The sequence below is a fragment of the Strix aluco genome, chromosome 3, assembly GCF_031877795.1.
Source record: "Strix aluco isolate bStrAlu1 chromosome 3, bStrAlu1.hap1, whole genome shotgun sequence".
Lineage (NCBI taxonomy): Eukaryota > Metazoa > Chordata > Aves > Strigiformes > Strigidae > Strix > Strix aluco.
In genome coordinates this window covers 74,738,327-74,759,550 of record NC_133933.1, presented here as the reverse complement: position 1 = coordinate 74,759,550, position 21,224 = coordinate 74,738,327, and the positions used below count along the sequence as shown (strand labels likewise).

The following is a 21,224-nucleotide window of genomic DNA, read 5'->3' as shown; positions in this document are numbered from 1 at the left end:
CCCCGCTATTTTTGAGTGACCGGGCACCGGCATCTGCTCCCCTCGCCGCCACCGGACAGCCCTGTGCCTCTGGGAGGGCCACGGGGGGACAGGGACCCTCGGGAGGGGCATGTCCGTCCCCGCTTGTCGGAGGTGTGGGGAGGGCCCGGCCAGGTCCCCTCTCCCGGCTGCAGAGGCAAGTGGGGGGTTGGGTGGGGGGCCAAGCTGGGCCGCCCCACACTCGGCGTTCTGGGGAGCGGTGCCCCGTGCCCGCGCCGGGGGTCAGCTCACGCAGACGGTCCGTCCCCTCCAGCCCCTCGGGGTGCCGCGCTGCGGCCCCCTCCCGCGCTCCGGGGGGAGGCCCTGGCCGCGGCCCCCCCGCGCCGCTCCCTGCCGGGACGGGCGCGCCGGCGGGGGGGCGGTGCGGCCGCAGGGCGGGCACGGCAGCCCCGCCGCCTCCCGGCGCGGCCGCGGCTCCCGGCGCAGCGCGGGCCGAGGGCAGGGACCCGCCGGCCGCGGGAGCGGCACCTCCGGCGCCGGGTGAGTGCGGCGGCGGCGGGGGGGGGGACCAGGGGGGCGGCCGCGGGGCAAGTTGGATGTCGGGCGGAGGGGAGCGGCGCAGGGCGGCGACCCGCTCCCCTCCGCGTCGAGGCCGCCGGGGGTGGCTCGGCCGCCCGGCCCGGGTGCGGGCAGGGGGCACCCCCGCGGAAGCGGCGGCGGTGCCGGGGGCCCGGCGGAGCGTCCCCGGCCGGCCGAGCCCCGGGCAGGCGGCGTGAGCAGGTACCGTGCGCGTCCCTGCCCGCCCCAGCCCCGGCCCCGCAGCGAGCCCGGCCCCCGCGGCCGCCGCCGCGTTCGGGCAGCCCTTGGACCGGCACCCGGGCTCCGGGGCGAGGGCCGGGGGGCAGTTACAGCAGAGGACGCGCACCCCGGTGCTGCGGAGAGGAGAGATGAAGTAGCTGCCGAGGGTGCTCCGGGGGACGTGGGGTCCAGTGTCCGACCGTGTCCCGGGTGTTCTGCGTGCCCGTGGATAAATCACGGATAATCTGCCTGTGCCTCCCCGTCCTAGATGCTTCCGTACGATTGAGCGACCAGGTTAAATGTTTATTAACGTTAGGTGTTATAAATAGACTGCCTCTCATCAGGAAGAAAACTAAAATGACTTTTTCTCCAGCAGAAAAGCAATCAGAAGTGCTCCAGGTGCAATTTTTATCTACAGCTCCTCTCTGAAATCGTGTTTGGTCAAATTAATCAGCGGTAAGAACATGAAGAGCAGAGAGTGAAAATACCAGCTTTATTTACAGAATGACACCGCTTAGTTATATTAAAATACATCTGAAAAATAACCGTTGTGCACAAAGTCCATAATTAAAGTTGCGTGGACAAGATAGTGTACAACTAACATGGAGTTTGTTGATGCAAAAGATGTTCCTAGAAAATCGGTTAAAATACATCGTTGACTTTCATCTTTTTGTGATTGAAAAGAGTGTCCTTGTACTTTGATCACTCACAGGGCAGGAATTTCTTTCTGATTGCAAAAAAACGTTGGCAGTAAGAGAATTTTTTCTTAATTCAGTTATGAATGATGCTCCTCTGCATTTGTTAAAAGTTACTTGTGGTCTCTGAAGAGCAGGCAAGTGCTTTTAGCAAAGGAGGAAGTAAAAGAGTATTCAAAATATTCCTGAAGCAGTAGATAAAATTATCTACAGCATGCTGTTTGTCTCATTGGTACAGATACACCCAATTCTTAAAGATTTGAATTTGAAAAGTAATGAGACTTTGGTCATTCTAAGAAAATCCTAGCCAGTTTTGGCGACACTGTGATAAATATGAAAATATATAGGGCATGTTGCCTTACCTAAGTATAAATTCAAAACTTTTTATAGCTAGAAAAAGCAGTTTGGGTGAAATATTTGATCAGAACAGAGACCTTGAAAACAACTGAAGGAAAGCCCATGACACTTTGTTCTCCTTTCCTCCCTGAAGAACTCATGGCGATGAGAATGGTCTGGGTTGGTTTTTTTTTTTTTTTCTTCAATTGTTAATATTCTCTTTGAAACGATGAACTTGAATGTTTGTGCTGTGATGTTTATGAAATGTTACATTATGGTCGATTGATAAAAAATATTTATATGGAAGTAAGATAAATTGAAGCTTCACTAGAAATACCCAAAAAGCTTCTAAAAGCAAATACTTTATCATGAGAGTGACAGTTTAGTTCTGTACATTGGTTTTGAAATGCCCTCTGTTGGAATAGAGACCAGCCTACTTTATTTTGTCTTAGACATGTCATGACAATAACAAATTTAAGCAAAACAGCATAACACATCAGTATGCTATAAAAATATACACAAGCTTCAAAATCATGACAAATTTAAAAAATATTGATGCAAATCGTGAAATGCAGCGAGAGAAACTCAGGTCATGTTGTTTATCTGTCTGAAGTGTAAAATTGTTCCCTTGTGTCCATTTATTGATCTATGCTGTTCAAATAATATTTTCTGTTAGTATAATGAGTGTTTTAAATGAATTATTCAGAATGTACCTACTTCCTTTGATTTCTAAAACCTGGGATGAAAATCTGTGAGGAATTATATGTGTAGTTTTCTCCATCAGCTGAAGATCACTCTTGTGGGAGCTTGTATGTTCCCTGAAGTCGTGCCGGGTTTTCTGTTGGACTTTATTGATTTCTCTTTCTGGTGAAGTTGCTCCAGGACCTTGCTCACTTCTCTGGGCATGGCTTTGGGGGAAAAGTAAGGGAAATTTCTGTTCTCTCTCCATATCTTGGCCAAAGAGCCTCTGCTCACTGCAACGTCTCCATAGTGTGCTCCTTGTTCTCCCAAACAGTTTTGCGAGCAGTGAAACAGTGCAGGTGCAGGATTTCGGATCGATGGCTTAATTTGTTCCAATCTTTGGCATCCAGACTGGCCACTCAGACCCATGGGATCGCCACCAGTGCTGAAGGGAAAGAATTGCAAAAGTAAATCCAAACGATCTTGTCTGCTAGAAGTATTTGGACAGTCAAACATCTGTGTTAGAATGGATTAAGATTCTGGCATTTACTTTTTTACAAAGGGATCATCCAGATTTTCACTGCAGCCTAAGAGTATGGCTTAGCAGAAATCCTAGAAAGTCAGGAATGGTGATCTGTTTGTGAAAAACTCCAAAATCTGGCTTTCCTCACATGAAGGAATGTCTTCTGTACTTGACTTAATAATTACGGTTTTAGAAGTTTTTCCCATTAGAGATTTCTGTTTGTTATTCCTTCCCCTCTGTCCTGACTGTATTCTTTTCAACATGATTTCCTAACATGATTTTCCAGCTTCAGCTAAACTAATAATGCCATCTTGACTGATAGTCCCCCTCATTGCCCCAGAGTAATTTTTTGCCCCTGCGGATCAATTTCAACCAATATAAGTAGAAGAGTAGAGATTTCAGTGTGATAAAATTCTTAGAAACCTCAAGACTGCTGGTGACCGGGGAGATGAGAGAAATGGGGTTGATGCCCCCACTGAGGGAAGAGCTGTAGCAAGCATTCAGCTTATCAGGCATGCGAAAATTTGTGTGGGTGCTCCATAGGATGCTGAGCTTCATTGCTGCTGCCGCTTACAGGGTTGGTGATATATTTTTCAATTTCTCTGCTCCTTGAGAGTGCACAATCTTGGAAGTTTTGATCATGCCTTTTCCTCCTCCATAGTCCCCTCAAAGTAAGCTCCGTTTGTCTGAGATGTTTCTGGTAATGTGATACATATAGATGCTGTTGTTCCTCAACTTTATAAACCAACTTGTTGCTTTCCTAGCCCATAATTTAATACTTCTGGATACAGGGTTGATAGCCGGCAGTGCAGTAATTTTCTTTTGTTACCCTGACTCAGTGCAAACACTCGATTACTGTGGTCGCAATAAAACCTTCTTTCTTCCGCAATCAGTTTCTCCAAATTGCTTACAAGTTTTTGATTAGATTTGAATTTGCTTCTTACTGCCACTGGTGTTTTGTCTGGTTACGGCTGCATCCAAGCATCCTTTTTGGCTTTATCTGCATAGTGGGATGCTGTAGCACTCTCCCAGTGTCATGACAGGAGAAGGATAATGGAGGAGAAATGTGAAAAGTGAGTTTATCTAGCAAGACCTTTGTAAATACATGATGCTTTAATTGACTTTTAAGTGGTGGTTATTGTTCTGATTATTTGTTCTGTTACATAACTAAAGTTAAGAGCAGTGTTTATAGGTAATTGCCCATTTTCTCCTTCCTTGTCTTACCACCATTAATACCATCACTATACTTGTCTTTCTTCCCTCTTTCATTGCCTCCCTGAAAAATTGCTTTGGATGTTTTGTTTTGTTTTGTTTTATTGTTTTTTAGAAATCCTTAATAGTATAGTAAGTTGACTTGCTAGTTTTTTTCCTATTGTAGAAATCATCAACTGGACTTGCTGTCTAGGCATGAATGTACATATATAAATGAAACCAATTTAGTAAAGTGCTTAGTGAATAATGTTAATTTCTTTTTAAATATTCATCTGCATTCAAGTTGCACTAAGCTCTCCTTTACATCTTTTAGAAATCGTTTATACATTATTAAAGTCTGTGCTAAAGAGAGAGCACCGTGCTTGTATAGCAATTACATTTGACTTTATTCTCCTGGTTTATATTAGCAAGCGGAGGAACGAGGCACACAAGAACCTCTTTTTCTTTGGGAACAAGCACATATGCTGTTGTAACATCTTGCCCTGCCTCGTCTTCTTGCACTTCATTGAAGCCAAACACCCTTCCTTCTCCTCCGCCAGGACGTAGGCCCTCCCGGCACCCCCCCTGCACAGGTCCCGCTGCACCCCGGGGAGCTGCCACCAGGCACCCCACCGGGCTGGGTGCCTCCCAGATGGTTTAAGAGACAACTCCCACTGTGGTTTCTCACCCCCCACCCCTCACCACCAGTTGCATTGCTCCCAGAAACACAGGGTGTAGCAGTGTATGTAGTAGGTAGGTGCTACCCAGTCTGTTTCAGTTAAGGTGTATTCAAGGGATCTTAAAACCCTGCTAGGGGAAGTGTTTAACGTGAACTGCTGTGACAGATTGGGTGGGGTGCGCAAGCCCGTGCGCCCTTACCTTGGCAGGTGGGAGAAGGGCAGGGACACCCTGCAGGGAGGGGAGCGTCGCCCCTGCCCAGGGTCCAGGGGGGTGGGCTGGGGTGGGAAAGCCAGCAGCGGGCCTGAGAGCAGGAGCCCTCCACGTGGCTCAGCTGTGGCCGAGGCAGCATGTCGGTCCACAGCCGAAAACACCAGTGTTGGCGAAGGGGGATGATGATCTTACCAGCTGGGTCAGGTTTGCGCTGCCCACAGGAAATCATGTACGCAAAGGGAGCAGCCTTTGAGCATGGAGCTGTGTCAGGTGCATCCAGGCTGAGGCATTTGGAGAGGAGGTGTTCGTCTGGCTGGCCACAGCACGGTAATATATGCAGCAGAAGCTTTTCTGCATGTGCTTGTTGTGGTACGTAGCACACACCTTTCTGTGCAGCCCCCACAGGTGGGGGCAGTTCTGGGCTAGGTTGTGCTGCACGGACACAGCTCTTCATTAAAAACCTTCCATTTTCTGTGGTGTCCTTAGGAAGATCCCAGAGAAGCAATTGCAGATCAGGGAGTACGTCTTGCTTTTTGCTTCTTTAATCCAGATTAACCGCTATTTGCTGCATATGTAATGATGGCAACGCATTATTTTCCTCTCTGTTGGCTTTCCCCATCCTGTCCACATATTCCGTCTGACAGAGAGAGGTGAAGTGGGTTTGTAGTACACAGTACTGTTTATGTTTGCAGATCTAAACACCTGCAGATGCAGAACAGAGGAATAATTTATGCTGCTTTCCAGCCTTCATGGGCAAATGAACAGCCTTTTATTTTAGCCTTTTTCAATTACCTTTGAAACTGGTTTACGAAAATTCTGTGGGAAACCCCCACGTTTGTCCATAGGCTTCTGAGTAACCTGGAACTGTTTTAGTTTATTGTGCTTAGTAATGCAGCTGCAGAGTTGTTGAAATGCCCTTGGAAGACATGCTGCATTCAACACCTCTTGGGTAGGTACAGCTTCCTCCTCTGCAATCAAAATCCCTCCTTTGGAGTCAGTCTTGGATCAGATCCACATCCTGCAACTCTGTGTGCATAAACAGAAGCCAGCAGGTCAATAAAAACAACTATTAAAGAGAACATCACTGGAGTATGCAAGCCATTTTTACAAGACAGAGCCTTCAGATCTCTGGGTTTGGTCTTTGTGATAATTATTCCTGATGGAGCAGGCCTACTTGTTGAAGGGTAATGTCGCTAGGATACTCTTCACAGTATTTTGTGTTAGATACAAATACTAAACAGTTAGCAGTACCTGTGTGATTAGGCCTTAAAAGAAAAGGAACTACTAAAAATGAAAATGAGAACCAGGGAGGAAGGAAGTTTCAGTTTGCGTGCCCAGAGCTTTTAATAGTGCTACTTCTTCATACTTTCATGACAATATTGCATTAGAGCGTGTACATTTTCCCTGTGACATAATATACTCTGATTAGGAAACATCTTGGAGTTATCCTGTATCCTAGGGAGTGTTTATGTGGAAGCTCTGTGGCTGTGTACACTACAGAAAACACCTGGAAGTGTGGTATTTCATGATTTCTGTATGTTGTCTAGTGACTGAGGCTAAGATACCAGACAGGCATTAATAAAATTCATGCAAGTACATGTTCTGTCTGGATAAAGTATTCCCTTTTGCTCAGGCTTGACACCTTCTTTAAGTTTTGTTTTTCCTAGTTTCGAGTCTTGTGTCATTTGTATCCTCTAGCTGAGCACCTCACCCATCCATACTTATAATTTCTTCATTACAAGGTATCTTGCTTTTGCTCAGACAGAAGCAGAAGCGTTGGCAGCTGTTACATGTTTCATACTAACAAATGAAAGTGTTCTGTGACATATCACTGCGTGATGCCAAAGAGATTGTCATTAAGGTGAGTCTCTGCCTCATCAAAAATAGCTTTAATTCTTGGGCAATATGGGGTATGCTTTGTTCATAAGCAATTTGTATCTACAAAGGTGGATTTTACAGTCCTTAATTAAGAGAGTTTTCATTAAATAGTGTGTGTCCTATAAGTATTTATATGGAGACCTTGAAAGATCTCTTCTGTCTGTTGTGGATGGGGTTTGGTTAGGTAGGAGGACTAAAGGAAGCAGAAGACAGGAAAATGATGTCTAGAAATTCTGTCTCTGAGTGGACAAGCAGTTCTGAAAATAGTATCTGAAATGTAACCAGAATTTCCCCCATGGTACCAAGTAGAAGATGGCACTTCATCTTAATTTAAATCCAGGATATAGTGAGAGTGGTGGAGCTTTTCTGCTGCTGTATGAATGAAAATTTGGAGGATTGGCTTTATAAACTGTTCTGCAAAGCAGAGAAGCCACTCTGGAACTGAGGAGCAGAGCTGAGCTCTGTGTTTTCATTGCCACTTCTTCCATAGCACAAATGGGATGCTCTTACAGAGACAACTTGTAATTAAAGGACGAGACACTGGTTTAGCTGTAATCCTGCCTGTAGCAGAGCTGGGCTTGGACACAGCAACGCTGCCTCAGCCCTGACAGAAGGAGCCAGATGGTGCTGTGGAGTTGATAGGGGCTGTCAGCGTGATTCACCTTACCTGTTTCCCTGTAAAATAGGATGCACTTTCCTCCGGGGAAGAAGCCATTTTCTAGCGTATCAAGAGTGCAATGGTCATGTCTGGAGCAGTTGCCCCGTGAGGAGAGGCTGAGGGATGGGGCTGGCTCAGCCTTGGGGGGAGATGGATTGCGGGGGCTTACAGCAGCCCCAGTACCTGCGGAGAGGTGGTGGAGAAGAGGGAGCCAGAGAGACAAGGGGCATTGGCTGGACCAAGCAAGCGAGAGAGGTTCACGTGGGACCTGAGGAAAAGGCTTTCTTTCCCCTGGGGCCAGGGCGGGGCAGAGGCACAGGCTGCCCAGGGAGGCTTGGGGGGTATCCAGCCCCGAGGTGACACAGCCCTGAGCAGCCCCCTCTGTGACCTCGGTGCTGAGCCTGCTGTGGCAGGGCTGAGCCAGGGACCTCTCGAGCTCCTGTCCAGCCTGGGCTGTTCTGTGACCCTATCATTCCAAGTTCAAAGCTGAGCCTCTGGAAAGTTGCTGCGAAGTCCTTGTTACCATCTATGCATGAAAAATATAACAGGGAAGAGGGAACCTTATTTCCCAGACTGAAAGAAGGCCAGTGACAGTACCTTTAATAAGAAATAAGAAGTAGTTGCTTACAACAGCATAGTGGTTTGCAGTCCCTGCCTTAAATATCTTGCCAATATAATCTGTCTTAAATATGGTTAAGTTCAGTGTTGTAAAATAATTTCTAAGTGTGCTGCACGTACTCTGTTTCAGGCTCCAAGTCTAATTCAGTTTGCTGCTGCTTTTGTTCACCTAAGAAAAGCTTTCTTCAAGGCACAATATGGTACCATAAATATGCAGGGATTTCTGTAAACATGTTCTGCTAAAGTGTTAATGTGATATTTATGTTCTGTGTTCAAAAATGAAACGCCGATCCTATGGCTTTCTTGGAAGTAGGCATCATGTGCAATCATATTTTGATGTTTTAAAGGTCCCTCAGTGTGGATGGGGTTCTTCTAATATGTCTCGCTTGGTTTTCTTCTTGGGAAGCTCAGGTATTAGAAATTCTATACTACCCTTCTTATGTTTCCTCTAAATGTTTTCTTAGGAGAAGTGGAGTGCAGTGAAACCTTGTGATAAAGAAGTCTCCAGAGAAGACAGCCACTCACTAATCTGTTATTAAGACTGTGGGTTGCTTCTGTTTAACAAAAAAATGTGAAGGACAGAAAAGTAAAATGAAAGCAATTGCTTCTAAAATAGATAGTCTCACTTAAACAAACATCAAGCAAAAAGGTCCGCTCCGTGTTGGCAAAAGCTGTTTCATAAGCAGTGATTGAACATGTGTTCCCTGCGTAGTATAAAAGAGTTTACATTAAGCAGCCAGCGGTGCTTCCAGCCACCTCCTCACTGTTACCCATCATTACTCAGAAACTGTCACTAAAAGTGCTTGCTGTTTACCTCAGAGAGCTTAAAAAAGCTCAAGAAGATGAACGTGTGAGGATTGGAGGAATATTTATTTTTTTTTCCCCTTGAACTTGCATTTGTTTGCTGGAAAAGCTAGAATTGAGGAAGGAACTCAACTGAATAAAAATAAATCTCAGCTGATTACTAATGGAAACATCCTGTTACTGATGTGGTTGGGAGCTCCTTGCTTGAACATGCAAGGTGTATAGCATAGAGCCAGAGCACAATGCCTTTAGGAAGAAGGCTTACTGAAAAGGCAATGCTAGTTTTTTTTCTGTTCTGAATTTGTAGCTTTATTGTTTACAGCTTGAAGAGAGTGTACATGCTGTCCATGCAGTTTCTTTTATTAATGGGCTAACGCATTTTATGTTCCTTCTCTCCTTCCAGGTTGTCGTTACTTAAAGGTAGCTGGAAGTAGCACTTCAAGGTAAAACAGAATAAACAGGATGGTGTGTTTCTCAAACAGATTTCCCAGTAGAGTCAGTATATTGTTTCTGTTCTAGCAAGTTTTGAAAGTAAAAGAAATAATATTCATTCATGATACTAATTCATTTACCTTTACTGATTATTAAAATTCCAAATGGAAACCTACTTGCTATAATCACATTTAGGTAGAGGGAATTTCTTGTTTTGAGTGAACTGTAACAACTCATGCATCTTACCATGGAAATTGAATGTTATTACAGAATATCCTGCTTTCAGCTGGGATAGAGTTAATTGTCTTCCTAGTAGCTGGTACAGTGCTGTGTTTTTGATTTAGTATGAGAATAATGTTGATAACACACTGATGTTTTTAGCTGTTGCTAAATAGTGTTTGTACTAAGTCAAGGATTTTTCAGCTTCTCATGCCCTGCCAGCAGGAAGGCTGGAGGGGCACAAGAATCTGGGAGGGGACACAGCCAGGACAGCTGACCCAAACTGGCCAAAGGGATATTCCATATCATATGACATCATGTCCAATATATAAACTGGGGGGAGTTGGCTGGAAGGGGTGGATTGCTGCTTGGGGACTAGCTGAGCATTGGTCAGCAGGTGGTGAGCAATTACATTGTGCATCATTTGTCTTTCCTAGGTTTTGTTTCACTGTCTTTTTTTCTTTCTTTTCATTACTATTGATATTATTTTTTATTTAAATTATAAAACTGTTCTTACCTCAACCCATGAGTTTTACTTGTTTTCGGTTCTCCTCTCCATCCCACTGGGGCTGGGGCGGGGGGAGGAGTGAGTGAGCAGCTGCATGGTGCTTAGTTGCTGGCTGGGATTAAACCATGACACAGAAATTTAGCTATCTTGAATGGATATAACCAGACATTCAGCTGTATATTCACTGTGTTAATTAAGTGGCTGACTAACAAGCCATCCTTTGTAGAGTTAAATTATGTCGTATAAAGAGAGAACAAACACATTTGGATGCTACTTTAGAAAGAAGTAGTAATTGGTGAAGCATCTAAAGAGCGTGGAAGAAAGCTGAACAAATTTACCCAGCTGACCTATTTTGCAAGTCCACGTGGAGTGATATCTGCCTCTTGATTCTGACTACCAAAAAAATCAATTAAAACTTCGCACCATAATGATCTTAAAAGTTGCTTGTTCTTTAGATTTCTGTAAAACCTAGAACTTGAAGTTCTATTGCTTAAAATTAAATAAAGATTTATACTTTGGAAGAACTGAAAGATGAGAGTCAGAGGTGTACTTTTTTTAAAAAGGGAACTTTTTAAGTATACTTAATCGCTTGATCAGCTCTTACTATAAGTATGTTAACTATGTAAGTTTTCTAAGCATACATTTTGAAAGGAAATGGTAATTTATTTTTTTAAATCTGTATCTTGGCCTCATTTCTGTACCTTTTCAGAATTTAGGAAAATGTGTGTAAGATTAGAGGTGAATCAAAGTAGATTAAAAAAAGGTCAAGTTAAATTTTGGATGGCACAGCCCTTCCCTACCACCACTCCTCCCTTCTCCCAGTGCTGTTCCATTTGATTAAAGCCACCAAAAAGCTGGAATTTCCAGGCCAGACCTTTCTGTAGTGCTACAATTCGGGGCAGGATTGAATGCATTTGTTCCTGCTCTATTCCTGGTTGAGAACTGGGGAACAGAGATGACAGCCGGCACTGCCGTCTCTGGAGCGAAGGATGTTTTTCATAATCTCAGTTTCCTCATTAAGACTTTCCAATGTCAGTATTTCACAGAGGAAGAAAAGCAAGGCTGACAGCCCAAGCTACCGCCTGACGAGAGTCACATTTCATGTATAGATGGCAGCGGATTGGTTAGTTGTGTCTGTTGACAAGTGAGGCAGTCCAGCAGTTTAGACTTAGAAAAGCGGGAGCCCATTGAAGGTGAGATGTAATTACCATTTGAAATTAAACTTTTCCCAAAATGGGGATATTTGTTCAGCTGTCTTACCGGGTGCTGGCAGGGGGATCTGGCTCCACTCCTCCCATGCCAGTCGGAACTGTTTCAGAAGACAACAAGCCAATCTAGATGGCTGAACAAAATACGTGCAGGGTAAGACCTAGTTCTGATTTTTCTAGCGTCAGTGTTAACCTATCCTATGTTTTGGGGCAAAGGCCTGGATAGAAGCGTACATAGTGACATGCTCTTGATGGAGACCTTTTTAAGGCTTGATTTCATAAGACAGAGTGTAGGGTTCATAGGCATGAGGATAGATGGCTCATCACTAAATGGGATGTGATGAGGGGGAAGATGCTCAGCTTCAGGCAGCATGGGAGCTAAAAACAGCTCAGTGGTGTTGGAGCTGCGCTTGCATGGTGCCAGCACTGCCAGTACCTAACTTGGGAGAGGCTGGAGCTGTTCTGCAGTTTGTTCAGAGGGATGAGTCCTTGGAGGGGGAAAAAACCTGAAGCTGAGGAAGAAATATTACGACATGGTCATGTCTGGTATCAGTATGAGAGTTTCAAAAATTGTTAAGAAAATAAGCATAGAGGCTGTATAAAAGGCACATACGCTTATTTTGAGTGAGGAACATAGCAGACACTCTGTTCTCCATTTTATATCTCTTCAGAAAGTGTCTTCGCACGTTTTCCTGTAGATTTGTGTGTCTCGAGGGAGGGAGGGTGAGGAGGAAGGGAATCTGAGGAGAGAGTGATGCTGGGATCTGACAGAGATTAGCACCAGTTGGTTTGCAAGTGGAAGCTGCAGAGGAGCTGCAGTGATGTGTTATATTGTTAATTATGTTTCAGTGGAAAAGCTGCCTCTCAGGAAAAAAAGGCGTTTCCAGTAACAGCTCTGGAGTTGTAGATCCTAGGAGAAATGCCACCCTGCATGAACATGGTGCTCAGCATTTTATGGTGAACTGTGACATCTGAAAGATACTTCTTTACGTAAAAATAGAGCTTAACTGTTCTAAACATTCAACAAACACTTATTGAGACTCCAATTTGAACGTTTAAACTGTGAACAAAATACCGGGAAAAACCGACCACTAATTCTGTGGCATCTGTTTTCTGGAGGAAATTGCACCCTCATTTTCTAAATTAGAGGAACAAAAATAACAGTTAATTTTTTTTTTTTTTTCCTTCGAATCATGCTGCAATTTGGTAATAAATTGCCAGGAAATAGCTTGTGAACTGTCTGTACTTCATGTCTGGGGTGCTGAGTTTGCAGGATGTTTGCTTGAGCGCCTTGGGAAGGGCAGCCACCCGTGGGAGGGGGCAGGGTGAGGGTGGCAGGCTGGCGGCAGCTTGGGGAACAAGGTCTGCAGCATGTGGAAAGGAGTTGAGGACCCCTTGCTGCATGCTGTTAGGCCTTGGGGCTGGGCACCGTGGCTTTGACGTTGGGCATCAATGATACTGGGCAGAGGAGTAAGGTAAAAGGTCAGGATGATTTGGTTTTATAACCAAAATGTGCAGGATGACTCCCAAGGAGACCTTGCAAATACTTTTTTAGTCTATCGAGGAGAACAGTGGCTGACTAAATGAATGTGCCTTGGCAACAGCAGTTGTATCCAGTTGTCATCTCATGTTTCGGGAGCTGTGGCAGGTGTCCCGATGTAGGCTACTGCCCTTCTCCAAGGTAGAGGACACTTTGAATAGTCTTTGAAATCTTGGATCTCCCCCGCTCCATTCATTAAAAAACAAATGGATGCTATAAAAATACCAAGGCTAGAACATTTCCTCTGGTCATAAATTTCCCCCAGAAAGACTGCTGCATATTCAACAATTTAATACTAGGACTGGTACTGACGCTTGGGTTTAATAAGTTTTATTAAAGTATCTTCACTATTCAGAAGAATAAAATTGTACTGGTGGTTTTGGTTTTGCACTATTTTGCACTGTATCTGCAGTACTGGATTGCACTGTGTGAGGCTTCTGTTTTGGTGGTAAAGACAATCTTATTCTTGTCTCCACAATTCAGGAAGAGCTCTGATGTTACAGTGTACCAGTGGATCTATATGACCAGAGAAGATACCAGTAATCAAACATGGAAATCTGTAGGATAGGTCATTTTACTTATCAGATGCATCTGCCCTTTTCACATCCACTAACTTGCTATTTTAATGGCTCTGGGGTGGCACAGATTTGTTACTAATCCTTGCTTTGAATCAGCACTTTGAATCAGATAATGTAGGAATTGTACAGAACTTTAGATTGATGGATGGTTCAGATAAGAAAAAAAAAAACCAAAACCCCAAAAAACCAAGCAGATCAAATGAGCTTTTCTATTACATCACCAAATTGATTACTTCCAATTCAGAAATTCATTTGAACAACTTGATTTTGGAAAGGCATTTTTACCATGTAACCCTGATTTTTTTATTTTTGTTTTGTTTCTCTGGGATTGAGTAGTGAGGGTAGCTATCTAATTAATCCAGATGATGTGCAGCGCAGCAGTACCTCCCAGCAGAGTAGCAAGTACCTCCTCCACATCCAAGAGTGGGACATGGGGAAGGAGAGAAAGGTCTGCAGCTGTTTGCTGCCTGTCGTATTGCATCTGTTGAGCATTCACACCGTTGGCTTCAGCTTCATTCCCCCCACTCAGATTGGTGGTTTTGTGGCCATTTGTGGCCCAAATTGCTGCACTGCTCTTCAGTCTTTTCTCCAGCCTGCTGCTGAACCACATGTGGCTGTCAGAGCTGATCTGTGCCAGGGTCTGGATTGTGGCACCCCACAGATCCCTCTATGCTGTGATTTGGTGGTGAGTCTCCTCCCAGTTGGTTATGGGGCATCCTGCATTGGAAGTGTTCCCCTGTGGCTGGAGGCTATCCTTCAGCTGGGGATTTGTGACGTGGGCGTGGATTTTCTCATGACTCCCCAGCTTGTCCTCACTAAAATGGGAAAATGTTACCTTCTGAGTGTGAGATGAAGCCTTCAAAACGCAGAACAGACAACAGTGTCATCAGGGAAGTTTCCTGAAAGACTGAGGAGTTTATAGTCTTCTAATGAGGCAAATGAGTGACATACTTTGGATTCAGTTGTGCCAAGCGGGTGATAATGGACATTAATTGTGAAAAAGTTTATTATCCCAGAAACATTTACTGGCACGTATGTAAAACATGTTGCGCAATGCAAGCGTTCTGCTATCTGCACCGACTGGGTACAGTTGTTTCACTCCATTTTTCTCTACAGCCACTGAACTACTCCAGTTCCATTGAACTATTTCAGGTCACTTAGTAAGCAATCTGAAACAACACTTTACAGCTTTCCTGGTTACGTACATTCAGCATATTTTCTTGCTGCATGAAATCTTAGAAAGGCTATTGGTATATCCTGACTTCGATTTTTCTTTTTATAGTCATATAGAGTTTCAAAGAAAATTTCCACTTGCACTGGTAAAGGACTTAGTGTGAACTTGCAGCTCATTCTCCTTTGACTAAGTTATTTTGTCTGTGTCAGTTTTTCAGCCTCCAATTCTGTAGTTGAAAGACCACAGTTCCAGGAGACTACTTTCTTTGTAGATGTTCCTCCCTCTTTCTTCATCCAGATGTAATTTTCATATATATATTGAGTATTTTGACCATCAACTCCCAGATGTGTTCGAAATGCACATCTCTGAATAATCAAATATTAGCCCATGAAATTCAGTGAGCATGAAAACTTGAGAGGACAGTGTAGGACTGGCTGACTGATGCATCCTAAGAACATGTTGGTAGGAAGAGCCTGGGCATTATGCACAAACCCCTGACCAATGGTATTTGTGGTAGGGTAGGTTTTGTGCTTTTAACAGACATGATACTACTGCTAAATACGTGCTGTCTCCTCTCCGTCATGCTGCCCTGAGGATTCTCTGAAGAAGCAAAAAATTACTAAGGACAAATAGTGAGAGAAAGCTCAAGAGCATTGTATGAGCAGTTGGCTGTACAGTGTGTTGGATGTTGGACATCCTTTAGTGGGAATGGGCATGCTTGAATTGTTATGCATGAATATTTTTCTGATGTTAAATAAAACCCTGAAAGGAACTTGGCTGAATACATGAAATCTTGACGTCTATGCCATGGTCTCTTCATTTCTGTAAGATGTAGCCTACCCTATTTCTATATCTGTTGGGGTTTTACGCATTTCTTTGGAAGCAGTACATCTTTAGAAGAACTTTTAGCAGCTCTTTCAAGAACAGTTTCCTGCTTCGAGGTACTTTTAGCCAGCTTAGACCCACAGCTCATCAAGGCCTAAGGAATGGACCACCCAGGCCTTGAAGGGTGTGTAGAGTCTTGTATTGGTGCCTGTCTGCCTTGTTGAGCTTGAGGGTCAATGAAGGCGAATTTGACTTCTGACATAATTCAGAGTATCTGTTATAAATTGTGCCTGCTACATTAACCTCTCAGATGGATCTCTGCAGCACAGTGGTACACTGGCTCTGCTTTTTCTTTGGTGATGTTCTCCATACCAAAGGCAATTAAAAAATCTGTAGATCTGCCTGCTTGTCACTGTAAGTAAAGCTGCATGGTTGATTGATGAGTGGCCAGAACATATCCTTATGTAGAGCATTGACATGTGAACTGTGGTTGGAATAAGCCAGCGCATTTGTCCTTTTCCTCAGTATGGGTAAAGGGAAGATTTAATTCCTGGAATGAACAGAGGGAATGCTGTTGCTGTGCATACCTGAGAGAGAGATGGATCAGGAATAATACCAGGTGAATTAACATCAGGATTACGTTCACTCACAGGCTGCTAAAAGCTGTGTAATACCATCATTTAAGTGGTATACATAGCAGAGAGAAGAGCAAGAACAGCACCAGATTGTCTGAGGTTTGGTATCACAGCACGCTGAATCCGGAGGTGACCTTCAGTTATCATCAACGTGATATTCTTGGGTACACAGTGTGCCAAGGCTTCCTTCCGTTGTTTTATTCCAGGTTTGATCTGTGATAGCAGACGTGGAATAACGTGTGGTCAGTCACAGCTGGTTAACGTTAAAAGAAACGTTAGCAAATGCGATTATGGAGCCTGCATGATGAAGACCCATGTGGCAACAAAGGCAATAGTTGTGCAGAATGTTTTGGGGTAGGGGAGAAGGGAGGAGAAAGCGTAGTGATAAAGTGTGTTGTGGAATGTGGCAAAGCGGCGATACATGAACATGCTGACCACACTCGAGCCTGACAGCAGCAGCGGGTGGTGATAATGGGGTAAAGATTGTGAGGCTATAATAGCACAGGCATGTGTATAAGTCATAGAGGCTGTTAATATGTTTTGGAGGGTTTTAAGGACTTGGTTTAGCTGCTTAAAAGTAGTTCTTCATGATAAAGCAGAACTCAAAGCTTGCATAATGTTTTTGCTTAACATTGACCTATAAGAAGAATAAGAAGGTTTGGAAAGCCCCAGAACCAGTTTGAGCCAGGAAAAGCAGACATGGTAACCACTAGCCTAAAAAACAAGAAAGAGAAAGAAGGCACCTAGAGATGAGAAAAAATTGAGTGAGAGAGAAGAGCGGGAATATTGCTATTTACCAGTCTATGGTGTGAGGAGCAGGAACTGAGATTGTAAGGATATAATTGCCCAGGGATTTTGGTGTTTGGGGTCCCTCTCCAGAGGCACCTAGCTCGAGCTGTCTAAATTTGTGCACCATAGATAGAATAAATTACGCTTTTTATTTTGAAGGCCTTGATTGGAGATTCTGCTTTGGGGAACCTAGGGTAGAGCTTGAGGGAAGAAGACGTGCCTGAGGGTGAGTGTGTGTGTGAGGAGTCGGAAAGGGCACCTGTTGGTGGTGCCCTGGAGTCACCTGCTGTGAAGGGACCCTGGTCCTCGCAGTTGAAAGTCTTGAGTGGTGTGTCTGTGTGACTCCTTGATGGGTGTGCGAATGCTCAGACAGCGGCTTCTCCCTTAACAGTGACATGAAATTGGGGAGGGGAAAATGAGTGGTGGATTCAGAAGTGAATCTGGATGTAGGACAGTAGTTTTCAAATACATGTGTTTCTCTTCGGGTTTATCATCAAGCCTTCAGGCATATCATCCTTCTGCCATTGACATCAGTTATGCTTTTTTAAAAATTTTGTTTGCTACATGCAAATACTAATACTGTGTTTTCATGATGTGTAAAATTGCATTCCCCTACTGATAGCAACAAGGAGTCTTGTGGGGGGGATTGCAAAGCACTTGTAAAAATCCTGTTTGATGGATGAAGCTATAATGGAGAGGTTAGGGCTGGGGTTTAATGATTCCCACTTTTCCTCTCCTGCTCTTTGCAGAGATGCTCTTGTTCCAGGGAGAGCTAAGAGGTGCAGTCCTAACCCTCAGGGAACCCCTTGGGCTGCAGCTGTGTCTGGCCTGCACAGTGCAAGAACAAAGACTGAACAAAACCCTTTTCCACTTCTGCTGTCCCTCTCCACCTCTTCAGGGATCAGATATGATTTACTGTCTTCCCTGGGACCGCCTTCCCCTCACCTCCAAATGCTGTTCAACCTTTGGCAAGCCCTGGTGTGCCAGCAGATTGCTTCAGCTGAACATTGGCAGGTGACCACAAGCTGCAGCTGGAGTGTGTCTCAGCTTCTGACATCCTTTTCCTTCTAATCGTAGGTTTTAAAGAGGGATTTAGCGTTGAAACTGCTGACTTCAGCTCTCACATCTATGCTGATGGCTTTATTTACAGCAGATACAGCACATAGATTGTCATCTCCTGACTGCCCAATGTCAGGGATGTCTCTGTAGGCAGGAGAGCAGGTGTTGATTCTTTGGGGTGTTTGACTTTTAAATTTCCTCTGCACCACCTTGCTTTGAAGAGCAGCACTTCAGGGATTGATTGTTCCTGTTGCTGCCCTTTCAGAAGGGCAACCTGCAACACTGCAGGGCTGCCTCTGCAGCCATCAGTGGAGAGTTGCTGGGCTTCAGGGGTGATCAATATGGAAAAACCTGTGTGTTCATCTCTATGCACTGTGAAACTTCCCATTTTACCATTCAAGCAGAGTTCAGCACAAGTGGAGGGGTCACAGAGTTTTGATAGGAAGACAAAATTGGTAATCTGACGTTCTTTTCTGATTGAGCTCTTTCAATCTTCAGAGTGCTTTTTCATTGTCTAATACTTCTTTGAAATAAAAGAATTAAACTGAATGAACAGTTAATAGGATCCTTCCCCATCTTCATCGGAAAGCTGTAATGTCTTATTAGCCCAAAATACCCATGTAATTTTCCACTTTCAGATTCTGCTTTCTGCCTCCCCAAAATCAGCAGCCACATTTGACTTCTCCTTGCCATAGGAGGGACTAGTCCTTCCCCTCTGCAGGGAATTGCTGTGGGGCTAGTTGAAGGTGGTCGTCTCACACACCAGCTTCTGGGGGTGGAAATCAAAACTGAAAATCTTTTTTGTGGTCTTCTCTTCATTTAGAAACTTGGATGTTCTGCCTTGCCACAGCACCAGACAGTAAACACCAGACTAGAAACCTTGGTGTGCTGTGCTGTTCCACTGCTTGGGTGTCCAGAGAGGCATGGGTTTTCTTAAATCAGTGTTGACTAAATGACTTGGACAGCTTTTGGTATGGAAGGGGAGGGAAGTTTCCCATTTGCTTTGAACTGACATAATGGGGATTTAATTTGTGGGTGTTTTATTTTTATATTTTCCTCCAGAGCATAAGAACGGTTAAACTGGTTTAGATCAAATGGCTATCTAGTGCATAGTGTCTTGCTGCTGAGAGAGGTCAAAAGTATGTACCTAGGAAAAACGCTATGAACACGTGAAAGTAGTTCACCCTGTGTATTCTCCATGTGTCCAGTGCTCAGCAGCTCACAGGTTACTTGAGACAGATGTAGTATCTTTATGTTTAATTGCTGTTGATAGATTTTGCTTTCTTCAGTTTTTTTAATGACCTTCTCAACATTATTAATTACCTTGTGGACCTCTCTCTCAATCATCTCTTTAGATTGAACCTGGTTTTCAGATCCAGGATAGATTTGCCACAGACATCCAGAAATTGCTCCCCGAAGCCACCTGTGTGACATCAAGCAAGTTCTGTCTTGGAAACAATTGAGATTTGTTGCCCGTTGATTCTGTAGACATTTGAAATGCCAAGATCATGTGTTATGGAAAGCAAACCATAAATCCGTGAAGGTGTGGGAATTTGCAGAGTGCTGGTTTCTGACAGAGATTCTGCCCAAGGGACAGGACATCCAGAATGATAGCCACAGTCTTCTCAAAGCCAAGCCTCATTGCTGCCATAATTCATCTTTCTTTTGGATGTCACTGCTACCTCCTCATTGCCCTCTGCCAGCTGGTGTAATTGTCTCCTTGTCCCTACCCCAGCTGTAGCCATTGCTTTCTTGTCCCCTTTAGGTATATAGGGATGTTGCCAGTGCTTTGCAGGGTGAGCAGTTTTGAAGGCAGAAGCATTGCTCATGTGCCTTCTCAGCACACAAAAGAATACCGAGGTGAGAAAGGGTGTTCTGTGCAGTGAACACCCTTCAGATCATCTACCTACTCTTGCTTTCAGAAGGTATACACTGAGATGTCCCAGGAGAATGAAACAGGAACTAGGCACAGCTCTGGAAGAAACAGAAACAGTCCTGGTGATTTTTAAAATCCTGTTGAAAAGGATAGAAGAGCTTCTTAATATTGTATTTGAAGATCTGAGGAAAGTATATGTTAACAAAACATCTGAACTTGTGTAATTAAAACTGAAGCCTAATTACAGTAAGATGATTATTACACTGCATCATTTAACTTAAGTTCTTAGAGATCCCACATAAAAAGTGCATTCAGCCATTCTGTAAATCAGTAAGTAATTCAATAGGTACTTACAGCCAGGACTGTTAAGGGAAGGATGCTTAATTAGGCCTCATTAATACAGACAAACTTGTTTTTGAAAAATTGTTTTTCTGTTGCTGAAAACAGCCTTCTTCGGGGTGCTCATTCCTGAATGTTTAGAACAGATTTTGAGTTTGAAATGCTTATCAGTAAGTATTAACAGCACTGGGTATGGAAAAGTTTTCTCTCTGCATCTGTGAAGTTTCTTTTGAAAGTAGTAGAATGCCCTCGCTTATGCAAGTTATGGTAAAGAACTACACCTGTAAGTGGATGTGGCTTAAGCATAAGATTAACCTACTGATCAGCTATAGACATTTTTAAAACTTGATAACAGAACTCATGAAATGTCATTTTTTTTTTACATATTTCACTGCAGATAATGCTCACGACGTTGTGTAGCTTAACAGTTTACAACATGGGATCAGAAATTAAATTGACCTCCTTTATCTGTTTAGATGCAGAGCCCACATATCTCTGTGTCTGGGAATGGTAAAAATGTGCAAATTGATAAGCTCCATCCATTTTTTAAAGATAAACTCCTCAAATATGAGTTTATGATGTGGATATTATGCCCGCAATATCCTTCATGTTCAGCATAGGCTGTATGAGGAGGATTAAATCATTGTGCATCCTCTCAGGGTTCAGAGATTCTTCCGGAAGGCAGAATTCCTCACTGCTAGTCCAAGTCTATACAAAACCCTCCTCTTTGAGCCCTGTCCTGCATCTAAGATCCTGCAAATGCTCCCCAACTTCAGCATGAATTGAATCAAGTGTTCAATCCATGTTAGCGTCACATCTTTATTTCTTTAATATAGACAACTTCTTTTGCTTCAAAGCCTCCAAGGATTGTATAGGCACCACACTGAAGTGGGGAACAGTTACCCAGGTCAATGGAATTATACTGGACCCAGGAGGAATTGTGATAAAGGATTTTCTCATTGTAGCAACCGCATCTAAATATCTCACAAA

At 43.9% G+C, this 21,224-nt stretch overlaps 1 protein-coding gene across 8 annotated transcripts in view; it reads left to right on the top strand.

Moving 5' to 3' along the window:
- The window catches only part of PKIB (cAMP-dependent protein kinase inhibitor beta), a 58,626-nt gene that overhangs the window by 138 nt on the left and 37,264 nt on the right, over window positions 1-21,224 (top strand). Inside the window, exons 1-2 of one of the 8 annotated variants that reach the window (XM_074819219.1) lie at window positions 438-519; window positions 1,154-1,233. The exons of 1 other annotated variant lie outside the window; for it this stretch is intronic. The gene's annotated coding sequence lies outside the window, so the exon portion shown is untranslated. Of the gene's footprint in view, window positions 1-57; window positions 176-396; window positions 520-1,150; window positions 1,234-9,455; window positions 9,496-21,224 lie in introns of those variants that run through there. 6 more of the 8 variants (XM_074819225.1, XM_074819226.1, XM_074819218.1 and 3 more) reach the window with 6 other exon arrangements.